The following is a 20,358-nucleotide window of genomic DNA, read 5'->3' as shown; positions in this document are numbered from 1 at the left end:
GGGGGTGCTTCAGAGTGCATAGAGAGATGGTGTGCAGGTGGGCTAGAGGGTGCTTCAGTGCATAGAGAGATGGTGTGCAGGTGGGAGTGTTTGTGCTTTAGAGTGCATAGAGAGGTGGTGTGCAGGTGGGCTAGAGGGTGCTTCAGAGTGCATAGAGATGGTGTGCAGGTGGGCTAGAGGGTGCTTCAGTGCATAGAGAGATGGTGTGCAGCTGGGCTAGACGGTGCTTCAGAGTGCATAGAGATGGTGTGCAGGTGGGCTAGAGGGTGCTTCAGAGTGCATAGAGAGGTGGTGTGCAGGTGGGCTAGAGGGTGCTTCAGAGTGCATAGAGATGGTGTGCAGGTGGGCTAGAGGGTGCTTCAGAGTGCATAGAAAGGTGGTGTTCAGGTGGGCTAGAGGGCACTTCAGAGTGCATAGAGAGATGGTGTGCAGGTGGGCTAGCGGGTGCTTCAGAGTACATAGAGAGGTGGTGTTCAGGTGGGCTAGAGGGTGCTTCAGAGTGCATAGAGAGATGGTGTGCAGGTGGGCTAGAGGGTGCTTCAGAGTGCATAGAGAGGTGGTGTGCAGGTGGGCTAGAGGGTGCTTCAGAGTGCATAGAGATGGTGTGCAGGTGGGCTAGAGGGTGCTTCAGAGTGCATAGAGAGGTGGTGTGCAGGTGGGCTAGAGGGTGCTTCAGAGTGCATAGAGATGGTGTGCAGGTGGGCTAGAGGGTGCTTCAGAGTGCATAGAGAGATGGTGTGCAGGTGGGAGTGTTTGTGCTTTAGAGTGCATAGAGAGGTGGTGTGCAGGTGGGCTAGAGGGTGCTTCAGAGTGCATAGAGATGGTGTGCAGGTGGGCTAGCGGGTGCTTCAGAGTGCATAGAGAGGTGGTGTTCAGGTGGGCTAGAGGGTGCTTCAGAGTGCATAGAGATGGTGTGCAGGTGGGCTAGAGGGTGCTTCAGTGCATAGAGAGGTGGTGTGCAGGTGGGCTAGAGGGTGCTTCAGAGTGCATAGAGATGGTGTGCAGGTGGGCTAGAGGGTGCTTCAGAGTGCATAGAGAGGTGGTGTGCAGGTGGGCTAGAGGGTGCTTCAGAGTGCATAGAGATGGTGTGCAGGTGGGCTAGAGGGTGCTTCAGAGTGCATAGAGAGATGGTGTGCAGGTGGGAGTGTTTGTGCTTTAGAGGACATAGAGAGGTGGTGTGCAGGTGGGCTAGAGGGTGCTTCAGAGTGCATAGAGATGGTGTGCAGGTGGGCTAGAGGGTGTTTCAGAGTGCATAGAGAGATGGTGTGCAGGTGGGAGTGTTTGTGCTTTAGAGGACATAGAGAGGTGGTGTGCAGGTGGGCTAGAGGGTGCTTCAGAGTGCATAGAGATGGTGTGCAGGTGGGCTAGAGGGTGCTTCAGAGTGCATAGAGAGGTGGTGTTCAGGTGGGCTAGAGGGTGCTTCAGAGTGCATAGAGATGGTGTGCAGGTGGGCTAGAGGGTGCTTCAGAGTGCATAGAGAGATGGTGTGCAGCTGGGCTAGAGGGTGCTTCAGAGTACATAGAGAGATGGTGTGCAGGTGGGCTAGAGGGTGCTTCAGAGTACATAGAGAGGTGGTGTGCAGGTGGGCTAGAGGGTGCTTCAGAGTACATAGAGAGGTGGTGTGCAGGTGGGCTAGAGGGTGCTTCAGTGCATAGAGAGATGGTGTGCAGGTGGGAGTGTTTGTGCTTTAGAGTGCATAGAGAGGTGGTGTGCAGGTGGGCTAGAGGGTGCTTCAGAGTGCATAGAGATGGTGTGCAGGTGGGCTAGAGGGTGCTTCAGTGCATAGAGAGATGGTGTGCAGCTGGGCTAGAGGGTGCTTCAGAGTGCATAGAGATGGTGTGCAGGTGGGCTAGAGGGTGCTTCAGAGTGCATAGAGAGGTGGTGTGCAGGTGGGCTAGAGGGTGCTTCAGAGTGCATAGAGATGGTGTGCAGGTGGGCTAGAGGGTGCTTCAGAGTGCATAGAGAGATGGTGTGCAGGTGGGAGTGTTTTTGCTTTAGAGGGCATAGAGAGGTGGTGTGCAGGTGGGCTAGAGGGTGCTTCAGAGTGCATAGAGATGGTGTGCAGGTGGGCTAGGGGGTGCTTCAGAGTACATAGAGAGGTGGTGTTCAGGTGGGCTAGAGGGTGCTTCAGAGTGCATAGAGATGGTGTGCAGGTGGGCTAGAGGGTGCTTCAGTGCATAGAGAGGTGGTGTGCAGGTGGGCTAGAGGGTGCTTCAGAGTGCATAGAGATGGTGTGCAGGTGGGCTAGAGGGTGCTTCAGAGTGCATAGAGAGGTGGTGTGCAGGTGGGCTAGAGGGTGCTTCAGAGTGCATAGAGATGGTGTGCAGGTGGGCTAGAGGGTGCTTCAGAGTGCATAGAGAGGTGGTGTGCAGGTGGGCTAGAGGGTGCTTCAGAGTGCATAGAGATGGTGTGCAGGTGGGCTAGAGGGTGCTTCAGAGTGCATAGAGAGGTGGTGTGCAGGTGGGGTAGGGGGTGCTTCAGAGTACATAGAGAGGTGGTGTGCAGGTGGGCTAGAGGGTGCTTCAGAGTGCATAGAGATGGTGTGCAGGTGGGCTAGAGGGTGCTTCAGAGTGCATAGAAAGGTGGTGTTCAGGTGGGCTAGAGGGTGCTTCAGAGTACATAGAGAGATGGTGTGCAGGTGGGCTAGAGGGTGCTTCAGAGTACATAGAGAGGTGGTGTGCAGGTGGGCTAGAGGGTGCTTCAGAGTGCATAGAGAGATGGTGTGCAGGTGGGCGTGTTTGTGCTTCAGAGGGCATAGAGATGGTGTGCACGTGGGCTAGAGGGTGCTTCAGAGTGCATAGAGAGATGGTGTGCAGGTGGGCTAGAGGGTGCTTCAGAGTGCATAGAGAGATGGTGTGAAGGTGGGCTAGGGGGTGCTTCAGAGTGCATAGAGAGATGGTGTGCAGGTGGGCTAGGGGGTGCTTCAGAGTGCATAGAGAGGTGGTGTGCAGGTGGGCTAGGGGGTGCTTCAGAGTACATAGAGAGGTGGTGTGCAAGTGGGCTAGAGGGTGCTTCAGAGTGCATAGAGAGATGGTGTGCTGGTGGGCTACAGGGGGCATAAGAGTGCATAGAGAGATGGTATGCAGATAGGCTAGAGGGCGCTTCAGAGTGCATAGAAAGGTGGTGTGCAGGTGGGCTAGAGGGTGCTTCAGAGTGCATAGAGATGGTGTGCAGGTGGGCTAGAGGGTGCTTCAGAGTGCATAGAGAGATGGTGTGCAGGTGGGAGTGTTTTTGCTTTAGAGGGCATAGAGAGGTGGTGTGCAGGTGGGCTAGAGGGTGCTTCAGAGTGCATAGAGATGGTGTGCAGGTGGGCTAGAGGGTGCTTCAGTGCATAGAGAGATGGTGTGCAGGTGGGCTAGAGGGTGCTTCAGTGCATAGAGAGATGGTGTGCAGCTGGGCTAGAGGGTGCTTCAGAGTGCATAGAGATGGTGTGCAGGTGGGCTAGAGGGTGCTTCAGAGTGCATAGAGAGGTGGTGTGCAGGTGGGCTAGAGGGTGCTTCAGAGTGCATAGAGATGGTGTGCAGGTGGGCTAGAGGGTGCTTCAGAGTGCATAGAGAGATGGTGTGCAGGTGGGAGTGTTTGTGCTTTAGAGGGCATAGAGAGGTGGTGTGCAGGTGGGCTAGAGTGTGCTTCAGAGTGCATAGAGATGGTGTGCAGGTGGGCTAGAGGGTGCTTCGGAGTGCATAGAAAGGTGGTGTTCAGGTGGGCTAGAGGGCACTTCAGAGTGCATAGAGAGATGGTGTGCAGCTGGGCTAGAGGGTGCTTTAGAGTGCATAGAGAGGTGGTGTTCAGGTGGGCTAGAGGGTGCTTCAGAGTGCATAGAGAGATGGTGTGCAGGTGGGAGTGTTTGTGCTTTAGAGGGCATAGAGAGGTGGTGTGCAGGTGGGCTAGAGGGTGCTTCAGAGTGCATAGAGATGGTGTGCAGGTGGGCTAGAGGGTGCTTCAGAGTGCATAGAAAGGTGGTGTTCAGGTGGGCTAGAGGGTGCTTCAGAGTACATAGAGAGATGGTGTGCAGGTGGGCTAGAGGGTGCTTCAGAGGGCATAGAGATGGTGTGCAGGTGGGCTAGGGGGTGCTTCAGAGTGCATAGAGATGGTGTGCAGGTGGGCTAGAGGGTGCTTCAGACTGCATAGAGAGATGGTGTGCAGGTGGGAGTGTTTGTGCTTTAGAGGGCATAGAGAGGTGGTGTGCAGGTGGGCTAGAGTGTGCTTCAGAGGGCATAGAGATGGTGTGCAGGTGGGCTAGAGGGTGCTTCAGAGTGCATAGAAAGGTGGTGTTCAGGTGGGCTAGAGGGTGCTTCAGAGTACATAGAGAGATGGTGTGCAGGTGGGCTAGAGGGTGCTTCAGAGTACATAGAGAGGTGGTGTGCAGGTGGGCTAGAGGGTGCTTCAGAGTGCATAGAGAGATGGTGTGCAGGTGGGCGTGTTTGTGCTTCAGAGGGCATAGAGATGGTGTGCAGGTGGGCTAGAGGGTGCTTCAGAGTGCATAGAGAGATGGTGTGCTGGTGGGCTACAGGGGGCATAAGAGTGCATAGAGAGATGGTATGCAGATAGGCTAGAGGGCGCTTCAGAGTGCATAGAAAGGTGGTGTGCAGGTGGGCTAGAGGGTGCTTCAGAGTGCATAGAGATGGTGTGCAGGTGGGCTAGAGGGTGCTTCAGAGTGCATAGAGAGATGGTGTGCAGGTGGGAGTGTTTGTGCTTTAGAGGGCATAGAGAGGTGGTGTGCAGGTGGGCTTGAGGGTGCTTCAGAGTGCATAGAGATGGTGTGCAGGTGGGCTAGAGGGTGCTTCAGTGCATAGAGAGATGGTGTGCAGGTGGGCTAGAGGGTGCTTCAGTGCATAGAGAGATGGTGTGCAGGTGGGCTAGAGGGTGCTTCAGAGTGCATAGAGATGGTGTGCAGGTGGGCTAGAGGGTGCTTCAGAGTGCATAGAGAGGTGGTGTGCAGGTGGGCTAGAGGGTGCTTCAGAGTGCATAGAGATGGTGTGCAGGTGGGCTAGAGGGTGCTTCAGAGTGCATAGAGAGATGGTGTGCAGGTGGGAGTGTTTGTGCTTTAGAGGGCATAGAGAGGTGGTGTGCAGGTGGGCTAGAGGGTGCTTCAGAGTGCATAGAGATGGTGTGCAGGTGGGCTAGAGGGTGCTTCGGAGTGCATAGAAAGGTGGTGTTCAGGTGGGCTAGAGGGCACTTCAGAGTGCATAGAGAGATGGTGTGCAGCTGGGCTAGAGGGTGCTTCAGAGTACATAGAGAGGTGGTGTTCAGGTGGGCTAGAGGGTGCTTCAGAGTGCATAGAGAGATGGTGTGCAGGTGGGCTAGAGGGTGCTTCAGAGTCCATAGAGAGGTGGTGTGCAGGTGGGCTAGAGGGTGCTTCAGAGTGCATAGAGAGATGGTGTGCAGGTGGGCTAGAGGGTGCTTCAGAGTGCATAGAGAGGTGGTGTGCAGGTGGGCTGGAGGGTGCTTCAGAGTGCATAGAGAGATGGTGTGCAGGTGGGCTAGAGGGTGCTTCAGAGTGCATAGAGAAATGGTGTGCAGGTGGGCTAGGGGGTGCTTCAGAGTGCATAGAGAGATGGTGTGCAGGTGGGCTAGGGGGTGCTTCAGAGTACATAGAGAGGTGGTGTGCAGGTGGGCTATGGGGTGCTTCAGAGTACATAGAGAGGTGGTGTGCAGGTGGGCTAGAGGGTGCTTCAGAGTGCATAGAGATGGTGTGCAGGTGGGCTAGAGGGTGCTTCAGAGTGCATAGAGAGATGGTGTGCAGGTGGGAGTGTTTGTGCTTTAGAGGGCATAGAGAGGTGGTGTGCAGGTGGGCTAGAGGGTGCTTCAGAGTGCATAGAGATGGTGTGCAGGTGGGCTAGAGGGTGCTTCAGTGCATAGAGAGGTGGTGTGCAGGTGGGCTAGAGGGTGCTTCAGAGTGCATAGAGATGGTGTGCAGGTGGGCTAGAGGGTGCTTCAGAGTGCATAGAGAGGTGGTGTGCAGGTGGGCTAGAGGGTGCTTCAGAGTGCATAGAGATGGTGTGCAGGTGGGCTAGAGGGTGCTTCAGAGTGCATAGAGAGATGGTGTGCAGGTGGGAGTGTTTGTGCTTTAGAGGACATAGAGAGGTGGTGTGCAGGTGGGCTAGAGGGTGCTTCAGAGTGCATAGAGATGGTGTGCAGGTGGGCTAGAGGGTGCTTCAGAGTGCATAGAGAGGTGGTGTTCAGGTGGGCTAGAGGGTGCTTCAGAGTGCATAGAGATGGTGTGCAGGTGGGCTAGAGGGTGCTTCAGAGTGCATAGAAAGGTGGTGTTCAGGTGGGCTAGAGGGCACTTCAGAGTGCATAGAGAGATGGTGTGCAGCTGGGCTAGAGGGTGCTTCAGAGTACATAGAGAGATGGTGTGCAGGTGGGCTAGAGGGTGCTTCAGAGTACATAGAGAGGTGGTGTGCAGGTGGGCTAGAGGGTGCTTCAGAGTGCATAGAGAGATGGTGTGCAGGTGGGCGTGTTTGTGCTTCAGAGGGCATAGAGATGGTGTGCAGGTGGGCTAGAGGGTGCTTCAGAGTGCATAGAGAGATGGTGTGCAGGTGGGCTAGGGGGTGCTTCAGAGTGCATAGAGAGATGGTGTGCAGGTGGGCTAGGGGGTGCTTCAGAGTGCATAGAGAGATGGTGTGCAGGTGGGCTAGGGGGTGCTTCAGAGTGCATAGAGAGGTGGTGTGCAGGTGGGGTAGGGGGTGCTTCAGAGTACATAGAGAGGTGGTGTGCAGGTGGGCTAGAGGGTGCTTCAGAGTGCATAGAGAGATGGTGTGCTGGTGGGCTACAGGGGGCATAAGAGTGCATAGAGAGATGGTATGCAGATAGGCTAGAGGGCGCTTCAGAGTGCATAGAAAGGTGGTGTGCAGGTGGGCTAGAGGGTGCTTCAGAGTGCATAGAGATGGTGTGCAGGTGGGCTAGAGGGTGCTTCAGAGTGCATAGAGATGGTGTGCAGGTGGGTGTGTTTGTGCTTCAGGGTGAGTAGAGAGGCAGTTTGCAGGTGGATTTGGGTACACTTCTGTGAGTTGGAGTCATCTACAGAGAAGGTTTGGAGCACTCTGGCTCTGTGGCAGCCAAGGTGGGACACAGTGTGTGGAGCATGCCTGAAGGCGTATTGTTGAGGGTTGTAGGCCTGCTCCCTGGCCTGCATGCCTTGTCCTTGACCAGGAAGGTGTGCCCAGTACCAGCCCATTTCCACTGTGTATTTTAAAATCATGCAGGTATTTTGAACTGTCTCTACCTCTCCTTATTTAGGATCCTGACCTGATAGGAAAAATTGGCCCTACTTTTGCTTGGTTCTTGATGGTGGCCTTGTGTCTATAGGCTTCCAGTGAACTCCCATCCTGTGCCTGGGCATTCACCTCCAGCCTGGGACAGTCCAGGCCACTCCCCAGGTCTGCTGGGCCCTCAGGACCTTAGAAGGGCAGCCGTGGTCCAAGCACCCCGAACGGGTGCTTCTGAGCTGCACTGGCTGCCTTTCACCATCTGGGGCTGGGTGAGCAGGGTTGGCCCGTGTGCTGAGGTGGAGCTGAATCTGTGATTACTCTGACCCAGCCCTGCCCTCTGAGGATCTCTGCCCTCCTGAAGACAGCTTCTTCAGGTACGAGGAAGCTGTGGGAGCATGTTCCTTGGCAGTCCCACCTCAGGTGACTGGGGACCTTCACCCTCTGGGCTTCTGTTTCCTCAAGGGCCAAGAAGACCACTTGCTGTTGTGGGGAGACCGCTCAGAAAACACACCAGATACAAATTTGAAATAACCTGGAGGATTTTTATTTTGCCAATTCTGCTAATTATACCTGGCCAGGGGCTGAGTCTAACAGAGTCCAAGTGGCTCTCTGAAAGACCAGGAGCCCCCTCCAAGGGAAATTTGCTATTTAAGGAGGAAAGCCACATCCTGTGGAATTTTTCAGTTAGCAAGCAAGCAAGCTACAGAAGCTAAAAAATTCTGTTAGCAGAACAACTCAGTCAGCCGCATCTTGGGTCTGAGCAGGTGCTAGACAACCATTGAGCAGGTGGTCAGCGGGGGTGAGAATCTACTTCAAAGTCATCTAAGTCACCAAGACCACCATATCCTGGGTTGAGTACATTTTGTGGATACAAAGTACAGAAAACAATATATTTTTTGGAATTTAGCAGAAAATAGCTTTCATTTTGTTTTCTCAGAAATGGGTCCTGCAGCTGTCTCTTCATAGGAGCAAAAACAGAAAAACTAAGATGGATTCTAGAACAGCTGAGACAGAGTCCCTATGGCCACAGCTGCCTGCTCATAGAGCCATAGTGACTCCACTCCGTTGCTCCAGCAAGGAGGAGATGTTACAAGTGATCAGGTAGATCAGGTAGTCTTGCCACAGCACTTGCTTTACGTGACCAGTATTAGTAACTCATTACCTTATGCCTAATCTTACTTATCAAACCTTATTCCTATAGTCTATGACCTATACCTATAACTTATTGATTGCATTGATCAGTTCACACCCCAACATTGCCTCCCAGGATTGGCACATGAACACTTCATCATGCTGGTGCAGGCATCCTCGTGATACCTGTGGGCTCCCAGCAGATAAAGCACCTCTCTGTTAACTGCGAAGACCAACCAAGAGCTCCTCAGTCCCAGCCCAGCAGAAGCCCTCCCGCCTGGGTCAGGCCTCCTCCTCCTCATCACTCTTCTTTTTACCTCTCCTCCTCCCACTCTCCTCCTCAGCCCCTTCCCTCTTCCCCCTCCTCCTCCTTCTCTCTCCTCTGTGCTCCCTTACAGATGTCAAGTTCATTCTTGGTCCTATAAGTTAGCTCGGGTCACTGTAAGAAAATACCAAAGAGTGGGGGCTTAAATGACAGGAGTTTACTTTCCCACTGTCTGGAGGCTGGAAGTCCAAGCTCAAGATGTCAGCATGTTCAGCGTCTGGTCTGACTTCCTGCTGTGGTCTTACAACACGTTTGGGGTGGGGGAGACAACACACCCTGCTGTCGTCATCCTTTTTTTAGTTGTAGATGGACACAATATCTTTATTTATTTTTGTGTGGTGCTGAGGATCGAACCCAGTGCCTCACATGTGCTAGGCAAGTGCTGTACCACTGAGCTACAATTCCAGCCCCCTGGTGTCTTCTTAAAGTATACCAGCACTATCGAATTAAGGCCCCACATTACAACCTCATTTAAATGTATTACCTCCTGAAGTGCCCAGTCTCTACACATAGTTGCAGTGGGATCTAGGACTCAAACACAAACAAACACATTGGCAGGGGGCACAGTTGGGGTTACAGCACCAGCCTTCTGAATGCACACCACAGCCCAGGTTTGTCCCATGGGCTTCATTTGCCAGCCTCTGAGTGAGAGTCCTCTTGGCCTGGTATCAGACCTGGGATTCTGTAGAGAAGCTGAGGGTCAGAGTCCCTAGTGGGGTCCCATCATTCCTAGTCTAGGAATCAGGGTGAGATGCTTTGGAGAAAAGAGAAAATGCCCACAGTGTACATGGAGTTGTCTACTCTGTTTAGGCTGCTATAACAAGATACCTTAGACTTAGGTGGTGGCACAAAACTGTAATCCCAGCAACTCAGGAGGCTGAGGCAGGAGGATTCCACGTTTGATGCCAGCCTCAGCAATTTAGGCCTTAAGCAACTTAGTAAGACCATGTCTCAAAATATAAAAAAGGCTAAGAATGTGACTCAGTGGTTAAGTACCCCTGCGTTCAATCCCCAGTACCAAAATAATAAAAACAAAACAATTTAATAAAAAAGAAAATCCTTACATGGGGTAATATAAAAGCTACATAAATTTCTCTCTTACAGTTCCAGAGTCCCCCAGATTCAAAATCGAGGCCCCAGCAGATTGGATGTCTGGTGAGGGCCTACAGCTCACAGACGGTGCTGTGTTCTCACTTTGTGGGGGGGGGGGCCACAAGCTCTCTCAAGGCTTCTGATGCCACACATGAGGGTACAGGCCCTGCTCGCTGGCCAAGGCCCCACCCTCACACTGCCGTGTTGGTGCCGGCCTCCACTGTGTGACCTGGGGGACGCTGACGTTGAAAGCTAGTGTGTAGAGAATCTGATGTGACTGCGTTACTATTACTGTCCTTGATGGGGTCTGCCTGCAAAGGGGATATTCTGTCAAGGTATAGATAGGTAACAGCGGACATGCTTGAAAACGAGGTGTCTGCTGTCCTTGGGAGGACTTGCCTGCAAACGGGATGTTCTGCCAAGTGGGCTAGGAGGGCGCTGAGAAAAATTTCATTATCTGTTCTTAACAAGAGCAGAGCTCAGCATGCTCCAGGCCGAGAGTAGATTAGCCATGAGAAGCGGGTCACTTCTGATCAGAAAGTAAAACTTCTGTGTGCTATGTTTAATTAGCTGAAAGGCCTGATTCATTGCTGTTGGAAGGCTGCCTTCTTTGTTCACAATACTATAAAAAGATTGCTGTACACAATAAAGGACTTTTTTTCTGCTGCTGCTTTGCTTGATCTGCTTCTTCCTTCTTTCTCATCCTGACCTGCACGTGAATCACTGCAACACTAGTGTGGCCTGATGGGAGCACAGGAGTACAGGAGCAGTGGCACCTGTGGTTTCAGACACCGTGAGCCTTGACGGCATGGCTATGACCTTCACCCGGGAGGAGTGGGGGCAGCTGGACATGGCCCAGAGAATGGAGACCTGCCAGCATCCGGCCTTGCTGGGTCAGTAGGCTGTGCCCCTAGAAGGGGGTTTCTCTGGGATTCAAAGCCCTGGCTCTTCCAAAAGGTGTTTTGGGTGGACTAGAAGATTCCAGAAACAGGTCCCAGTGCTGCCACTCCTTCTGCCTGCAGGGCAGGTTTGTGGCTGACAGCTGGGCAGGGAGTCTCCTCTGGGGGCTGAGGGCTGGCTGTGGACTCTGCTCTTCACCTCCAGGCAGAGCGTCACATCCTGTCTTCCTGAGACCAGGGCTTCTGCTTCCCAAACCCGACGTGGTCTCTGGGCTGGAGCAAGGAGAGACCCCGTGGAGGCTGGAGCCAGTGCCTTGCTGAAGTGAGCGCAGTGCAGAGCCCAGCAGGTGGGAGCAGGCCCCACAGCTCTCCAGGCCCTGGGCCCTGAGGAGGGAACCTCCTGAGGCACTTCCCTGAGCATCCCAACACCTAGTGGGGGTCAGGCTGGCTGGGTTCCACCAGGTCACAGCCTGTCAGTGCCTGGCCCGTGGAGAATGTGCTCCCTGTTTCCAGTGTGTGGGTCTGCTCCCATTCCCGTGTCCACTGTGGCCATCGCCTCTGGGCTGCCCTGTCTTGTTTCCAGGTCCTAATGTCCTCTTCCCTGCCCCTCAGCCTGACCACACCCTGGGCTGGCAACGTCTCAGGCCTCCTCTTCAAGCTACAGGTTTCACTCTGCTCTGTCTTCTCGCCTCCTTCCCCTGTGTGCAAATGAACGCTGCCTCTGCCTCCCTCTTATGAAGATGCTTATGAGATAATCTCCCCTGTTGATAACCTTATTCCAAACAGGGTCACATCCTCAGAATCCAGGGATTAGGTCATAGATATCTTTTGCATCATTCAAGGGCTTTATACTCATCAACCAATGATTTCTACAGGCTTCCCTTTTACTTCTCATCTGCCTGCTAATTCTTATTCCCTTGCCCTCTCTTTTGGGGCAGTCCAACTGGAGCACCTCTTCATTACATTTGCTTTCTTGCTACTCTTTATTTTGCACTTTTCACTGACTTCATGTTTGCAGATCCATCCTGGCCATTCACAGCCGACATAAAGGTTAGAGTCCAAGGATAAGAAACGAACCCAAAGGCACTCCCCATGTGCAGAAGTCTCCTGCATCCCATCCTACCCCTCGAGGGCCTCTTCAGTCACTTAGGAATTTGGGTTTCTTTCAAGCTGGGAGACTGCCCTTGACAAGGAAGAGTTGACTTCTGCAGAGGATCATGCTGGGGAAACCATCCTGCTGCAGGGAAGCAGAACACTGCATCTGGGACAGGATTCCTGCCCAGGGTCCTTACAGCAAGTGCAGAGTCTGAGGGAATGGCTTGGGGTGCCAGGAGAGCCTCTGCATCAGGTGGCATCATCTTGGGGAGACTGTTCAAAGAAAGCACTGTGAGCACGGACCTGGGGAAAGGCACCACCTAACTTAAGCCTTCTACCTCTGACTTGCCTACAGAACGCTTTTCCATAGCTCCACTCACAGGTTAAGGAGTTGACCTAGAATTCCATTTTCACTGATGATCAGAAGGGTGGGCAGGATTGAAACCCTGTGAAAACCATCAGTGTTCTGGACCCTTCTATCCCAGTGTTGACTTGAGTAACCCTGCAGACATCAAAGCAGTTGAACCTTATGAGTGAGCTCTCAGTGGTGTTGGTGAAGGCTCCCTTCGTTCTCATGGCAGAAGGTTCTCAGGACCATAGGAACCTCATCCATGAGGGCGGGACTGTGGATGAGCATGTGCTGAGGGAGCCAATGTGAGTGTAGTGGATGTCGGGAAGCCTGTCCTGAGAGGCTGGTGCAGATGGGAAGCAGTGACCCTGGAGGGCCCCATCCCATGGTGAGGAAGGCTCTGCTTCCTTCCCCACAGCCTCCTCTTTTACCAGTTGTAACGTCATCCAGACTACAAGGATGTCGTACCCATGTGATCAGTTGGAAAGTCTTTCAGCTGTTTTTCCAAGCTTTTTGTACAGCAGAGAACACACACTGGAGAAAAGCCCTTTGAATGTGCTCAGAGTGGAAACTCCTTCAGCCAAACCATGACCTAGTTGTATGCCAGAGGACTCATACTGGAGAGAAGCCCTATGAATGCAGCCAGTGTGGGAAATCCATAACACAGAGTTCTAAACTTATCAGACATCAGCGAACTCACACTGGAGAAAAGCCATGCAAATGTCACGACAGTGGGAAATTCTTCAGGTGGAACTCCAAACTTATCATCCATCAGAGTTCATGAGTGTGCTCACTGTGGTAAGTCCTTCAGCCAGAGTTCTGATTTTGTTGCACATAAAAGGACACACACTGGGGAGAAGCCGTATGAATGCAGGTAATGTGAAAATCCTTTATTCATAGCACTCAACTAATTAAGCATCTCCGGATCCACAGAGATTTGTATGGAGAAGCCATACAAATGTACATACTGTGACAAAGTCTTCACAGGCAGCACTCACCTGGTGGAGCATCAGAGAACTCATACCGGAGAGAAACCTTTTGAATGCCTCACTGTGGGAAAGCCTTCAGAGGGAGCTCCAACCTCCTTTCCCATCAAAGAATACATTCTGGAAAGAAACCATACAAGTGTAATGACTGTGGGAAATCCGCCTAGCAGCAGTCTCAGCTAATTGTGCATCAGTGGACACACACTGGAGAAAAGCCATATGGATGCAGTCACTGTGGAAAAGCCTTCAGCCAGAAGTCTCCCCTCCTTGCACATTGGAGGACACACAAGGCCAAGGAGCCCTATCAGTGTGACATGTGTGTTAAAGCCTTCAGTCAGTGGTCATGCCTCACTGAGCTTCAGAGAATGCATACTGGGGAAAAGCCCTGTGAGTGTGCTGACTGTGGGAAGGCCTTTGGTGACCAGTTAACCCTGACCAAACATGAGAGGACACATACTGTGGAGAAGCCTTATGAGTGTGACCACTGTGGGAAGGCCTTCAGCCAGAGTGTCAGCTTATGAGGCATCAGAGGACTCATACTGGAGAGAAGCCCTATGAATGTATCTGCTGTGGGAGAGCCTTTCGTCATAACACCTCCTTGATCCAACATGAGAAAACTCGCAGGCAAGAAACCTTATGATTGGTAGAGATGCAGGAATTGCATGCTGGGCCCTCGATGAAAAGTCAGACGGCCAAGCTGTGGTCTCAGAGTAGGTCTGATGACCATATGCATCAAAATGCCTGGATTGTGTGCTGAAGCCATCACCACATTCACCAGGCCCCCGTCACCAGCAGTAGAGCCCAGAAGCTACAGTTTTTGTAAGCAGCTCAGGTGACTCATTTGCACACTGAATCGGATATACTGTTGCACTTAGGCAAGAAGCTGTGACTAGGGCCACCAGTGGAAAGCTTCCAACCAGAACTGATGGTGGGACGTTGGGTACTCCCCTGACTCAGATCCTGAGTGTGGATTGGAAGTCTTGCCCTTTTCACCCTACACAAAGCATGCTCTTACCCCAGACCACCTGTGGAGCTTCCCATCTGCTTTGCCGTGGCCTCTTCAAAATTGATGGCAGGCAAGGAGTGAGAGGCTGGAAGAGGACTCCATGTGGAAGAACCTGAGAAAGAACAGAGAAAGAGATATTCGGGGAGACCAAATATTTAAAATGCTTTTATTTCCTGGAGTGAGTCAAGAAAAGATTGCAAATAAAAGGCAAAGATGCTTAGAAGAAAAGACAATGAGAACAAGAACAGACTCTGACATGCAAAGTAAATCTTCAGGCCATGGAAGGGCCTGTCCAGGGCTGGTGAGATGCACCTGGTGTGAAAAGGAGAACACCTCAATTAAACTTCTAAAGGGAACATGATCTTGAAACCAAGAAAAGAATTTTAAGAGAAATCGAATGTTTCTTCTGCCAAATTTTTAAAAAGAAAATCAGATTTCAAAGTAAACAAATTATACAAGAAAGTACAAGTTTAACAAGATGATTGTAATGCAAATGGGGTGAGACTTTAGGAACGAGTGCTTCTATCACCATTAGGATGATTCTGAAAGAGGCAAAGTTTTCACAAGATTAGAGTGAAAGAGGATGAGATTCAGTGATCTGTGTTCAGCAGCCCTTTGGTGATAGGTACTTGGATACATAGGATATAAACAGTAGGCTTTTTTAATTTTTAAGAAGAAACCCAGAGAGTGGTTTGAGGACTTTGTAATTGCAATGGTAGCATGGAGCACACCCCTGTTAGGCCTGTCACCTGTGGTGGCAATGCAGTCTGCAGGTTTGGCAACTACAGGTGCAAAGAGAAGTGCAGGGGAAGGTGATACCTGCATCCTCATGATTAGGAAGAAGTTTTTAGTTGTGGGTGGACACAATATATCTATTTATTTTTATGTGGTGCTGAGGATCAAACTCAGTGCCTCACATGTGCTAGGTGAGCACTCTACCACCGAGCCACAACCATAACCCCAGGAAGGAGACCTTTAATATAGTATGTACTGTTACTTCAGAGACCAAAATCAGAGCTCAAAATAGTACTATAATAAAAGTTGGTCACAAAAAAAAGAGAAGCAGCAATTGGAGTCCAGTCCTTGTGTCACAGAGCAGGAAGTCAGAGAATTCTCAAGGTGATCCGAGTCACAGTGGTTACCAGTGGCCAAGCAGATGAGAAACTGCAGTAGGAAAAGGAGAGGCCTGCCTTCCACCCACACCTAAGGCATCTCATTCCCAGTGCTATTCTTAGTTGGGCAACTAACAAATTACTTACACCGTGCATCAGTACACCAGCCATTGGCTTGTGTGATTATGTGCAGTTTTTCTTCTTTTGTTTCAATGTTGGTGTAATAATAGTAATTTAACAAAGTATCCATCAAAAGCAAAAAGAAAAAGTCACTCCTCTGCCAAGCAAGGCTTGATTCCAGAAAGACAAGAAGGCTACTTGGCTTCTTAGTGCCTCTGTAGCTAAAAGGAGTCGTTTATTCTTTTAAGACTCTGTTTCCCAGGGGGATGGGTCTGTGGCTCCGTGGTAGAGCACTCATCTTGCATGTGCGAGGCCCTGAGTTCAATCTTCAGCACTACGTAAAGATAAATGAAATAAAGGCACCATCTCCATCTACAACTGAATATATATAATTTTTTTAAAAAATACTCTGTTTCCCTGGACTCCTATCAGGAGGAGAGCAGTGGATCCCAGAGAGTGCAGAGTTGGTGTCCTGGGATGACAGGGACAAAGCAGGTATAACCGCAATGTGATAAAGGCACTCTGCCCCAGCGGTATGGTCGGGAGGTTGAGGGGGGCTAGTCCTTCCTGCCTCACAGGAGAGTGCTCATTGCCAGCAGCAGGCCTGAGCTAGATGACCCCAGAGAATGGAGGGTCATGCAGATGAAGCCATGGGAATGAGGGTATGGGAGGTGAGTGGAGGTCACCCCTCTGTAGAAACTCTGGCCTAGATGTGGCTAGCAGTGAAGACCACTGAAGTGAACAAAGCCACCTGATCTGGAAAGGCACACCCCTCACCCACTGGACTGGCAAGGACTCTGCTAGGACTGAAAAGGCCGTATCATGCGTTGGTCAGATGACATGCTCACAGGGGCAGAGGCAAAATGTCCCCAGAGGCCTTGTCTGGGTGTGAAGAGCTTTTTAAGGCCAGGTGTGGTGGTGCACATCTGTAATCCTAGTGGCTTGGGAAACTGAGACGGGAGGATCGCGAGTCTAAAGCCAGCCTCAGCAACTTAGCGAGGTGCTAAGCAATGCCTCTAAATAAAATACAAAATAGGGCTGGGGTGTGGCTCAGTGGTCGAGTGCCCCTGAGTTCAATCCCCAGTACAAAAAAAAATAGCTCTCCAAGGTCCATTCCTCAGAACAGGCAGCTCCTTCTGTTCTGGGGAAGGTACACGCTGGAGTTCATCCCAGTGGGAGAGGCTTGCCCTGCATGTGAAAGGCCCTGGGTTCTATCTCCAGCACAGCAACAAAAAGAATAAACTACAAAGGTTTTAAATGCCTTGAACTTCTAGAAATTCCAACTGAAAAGTGGTATACTTACTAGGAAAAAGGACAAGTCAACCATCATTTGGCTGCACGGGCAGCCACCGCTGAGTTCAGTGTACATTCAAACGGAGGCACTCTTGGCCCCCATGTGGGACAACAAATAGGTGTTTAGTTAGGTCCGTGAATTTCTGCTGGTGGGGACCCAGGTAAGGTCTTTTGTCTATCAGCAAGGACTCTGATGCCCTGAGGAGTTCCCCCAGACACTGGTTTGATGGTGAGCTCTTCCTGTTCCTTCCTCTGTCTGCCGACTGCCTGGAGGTCTTCCGGACCTGTCCTCCCGGCCTCTTGTCTCCTCCTCGACATCCCCATCTGTTTATAACACTCCTTCTGTGGTGAACTACTTCTTCCTCTGGTTCTCAACAAAAAACTTCTTCTTTTCCAGTTTTTTCCACTGAGTTTCTTAACTTGAAAGTCACCTTTTAGGTCCTGAGAGCCTCTGTTCTCTAATTGGATCCCAGTAATAGATGAATTTGTGACAGGTGGATTATATCTCAATAAAACTGTTAAAAAACAATTAGGGGTTCACATGCTCTTATGGGATAGTGCCCAGGATATTATCACATGAATGAAAGGAAGATGTGATTCATTGTATGACAACCACCCCTTGTGGAAAAGGGTGAACAGGTATTTATAAGTAGCCACTTTGGGCTGGGGAGGGGCTCCGTGGTAGAGCACCTGCCTAGCATGTGTGAGACCCTAGTTTCAATCCTCAGCACCACATAAAGATAAATAAAGGTATTGTGTCCATCTACAATTAAAACATTTTAAAACAAACAAAAAAGTAGTCACTTTACTTGCAAATGCATAAAATGTCTCCAGAAGGACACCAAAGAACTAAACCCAGTGGCCGCCTAGGTGCAGGAAAATGGCACGGAGTCCTTTCTGTCTTCCGTAAGTTGAGCCATGGTGATGTGTGATTCTAAAGCATACTTTCACACTTTTCCAAACAATAGGACCACTGTAGTGGAAACAGGAAAGGGCTACAGCAAAAGACTTTAGAGAACATAAGCTTCCAAAAGCCTCTTTTGCTATTTTTATAACAAACATTGAAAAATTAGTGGCTGATGGCGTCCTACATCTTACATTCTGGGCTGAGCAGGATCAATCGGGTGGTTCTCACGTAGCATTTCTCATAGTTTCTGTCAAAGGCAGCAGGAGCCATAAGCAAGGGAAAGCTCTGCTGTCCCATACGGCACTTTCAGGCTGTCAGAGCTCGGCTATCCCACTGTACCCGCCACATACCTTGGGCCCCACTTCCTGAGGCTTACCCTCACACCAGGCCCCTCCACATAGCTTTGGCTTCTCTTGGCATGATGGCTGGATTGGGGAATAGCATTTTAGTAGACCCTGGTAGAACCTGTGACATGTATTGCACCATCCAGACTCTGCAAGGCTTATTGACATATCCTCAAAAGCCACATGTCACATCTACCACATTTTCTTAACCAGGCAATCAGGGCCACCCCAGAATCAAGGGGAGGGAAAACAAATTCCATTTCTCCATGGAAAGTGTCAGGAATCTTGTCTGTCTTTAATCCACCACAGAGCCTCCTCCTTCTGGAGGAGGAGTAACAGAAAAGGAAAGTTCTAGATTTATCCTCAATCTAAGATGACGAAAACTGGATGGATGGAGGTGACACCCAAAGGGGTAAGCTTGAGGCATAAAGGCCATAAGTGTGCTTTTGGACAGGTTCAGATTGAGGCACCCAAGGAATATCAAGATGAAGCTGCTTGGTTTACAGTTTTGCCAAGGAAAGGGGAAAAACCAGGGTATATTCCTCTGGCTACTTTACATCTTACAAGAGAGAAGTGAAACTGTTCTTTTACCATCTAGAGCTTTGCACTTGCTGCGGTCTTTGCTTGGGACATTGTATTAATCAGTTTTCCCTCACTGTCACAAAATGTCTGAGAAATACAACTTAAAAAGAGGAAAAGTTTATTTGGACTCATGGTTTCGAAGGTTTCAGTCCGTGGCTGCTTGGCCCATTGCTTTGGCCTGGGTGAGGCAGAAAGTCTGGTGGGAGGAGCACCGTAGAGCAGAGCTGCTTGCTTCCTGGTGGCAGGGACACAGAGAGGAAGGGGCTGTGGCAGGCCTCCCAAGACCTACTCAAGCTGGTGCCACCTCCTGAAGTTCCACCACCTCCCAGTAGCACCCCCAGGTGGGACCCAGTCTGCAGCACATGAGCCTCTGGGGACCAGGAAGTTTTGAGATATCCACACGGCTCCCTCCCTGGTCTACTCAGGTCTCCTTTTACTTGTCCCTTCCTCGGATGGTGGGCTTCCTTTTTTTAAAAAATATTTTTTGTGTTGATGCACCTTCATTTTATTCACTATTTATATGTGGTGCTGAGAATCGAACCCGGTGCCTCACACATGGGGGGCAAGCGCTCCACCCCTGAGCCCCAGCCCCAGCTTTCAAGCCCAGAGATAAATGGTGTGCAGATGATAAAAGGGAGTTTGAAAGGAAAGGTGTAGGTGGGAACTCTTCAAACTAGACAAACGTATGGCACGCGGGGCTGAAGCAGTGGGCCTGGGGCCACCGCCTAACTAGACTGCCAGACAATTGTCAGACTATGCGCCCCACTGTCCTGGGCCTGGAGCTGCATCGTTCCTGAAAGGAAAGTGACCACAACACTTGGAGCGACCAAGAGGTCTTTATTGCCGCAGTGCAACAGAGGAGAAGAGAGAGAGAGCCCAGCAAGGGGAGGTTTTTCAGCCCTTCTGCTGTGCTGCCTAAATCTAATGGGGTCTCTGGGTCTGCAAGCTGCCTTGTTGGCACAAGGGGGGTTAAGTGTTCAGCCTTGAGCAGGGGGCGGAGGGGGGGGGGCTTGAGCATTTGGACTTGACGCAAACAGGTGATAAAGAACCAGACAGAGGGGGTTTGAGTGGCCGGGTATCCTGCAGCTGATGTTTATTTAGCCTGCCCTGCAGACAACTTAATGCAGCCTGTCCTGCACCTAACAGTTCCCATTGATTTGGGCTAGGAAAAGGGTCCATTCACTCAGAAAGTTCCATCAGGAGCCCTCAAGACACATTTTGAAGATGACAACCAGGAAGGCCTTGAAGAAGCAGATCCATTCTCCTTAGAGTTTCTGAATACTGAGAACCCTTGTCTGTCCAGGACATGATCCTCAAAATTTATCCAAAGGAGACCTGGAGCCACTCACTGGGACGGAACAACTCTCCCACCCGCAGACTGTGGGGCACGGCCTGGACTATGCGCAGTCATTCTTTGAAGACCCAACAGCGGCTGCCCACGTTCTGGACAAGGAGGAGGAAGATGAGGACGGTGGGTGGAATGGGTGGGTGGAATTTGCCTCTGCTGTGAAGAAGACTCACTCCTTCAGGGCCAGGGCCAGCATGTCACCCTGTGGCACCTTCGTTTCCTTTTTCTCCACCCTGTGGGAGCAGGTGGGGCCTGAGTGTCAGAGCCCTGGATGCTGAATGACAGATTCCTGCATCTCTCTGGCATCTGCAGCAGAGAGACTGCTATCCCCCCAGAGGGTCACAAGATCACACGCATCCACTTTGCCAGCTCTCTAAATTTGGGCTGAGAGCTTTCGGCTTCAAAAAGCTATTTTGGCTGGGGATTTCGATACACATGCCTACCATGAAGGTTAGATCCGGTATCTAGAGTGTGTGTAGAGCCTCCCTGGGTGGCTGAGATCTTTGGGCTCCTCCTACCCTCTTTTCTATACGGGGATGGCACAAGAGGCACTCT

Source organism: Marmota monax, unplaced genomic scaffold (genome assembly GCF_021218885.2).
Source record: "Marmota monax isolate L192 unplaced genomic scaffold, Marmota_monax_Labrador192_F-V1.1 WCK01_AAM20220418_F8-fsc00215, whole genome shotgun sequence".
Taxonomy (NCBI): domain Eukaryota; kingdom Metazoa; phylum Chordata; class Mammalia; order Rodentia; family Sciuridae; genus Marmota; species Marmota monax.
The sequence above is the reverse complement of the archived record's forward strand: the minus strand, read 5'-3'. Positions refer to the sequence as shown.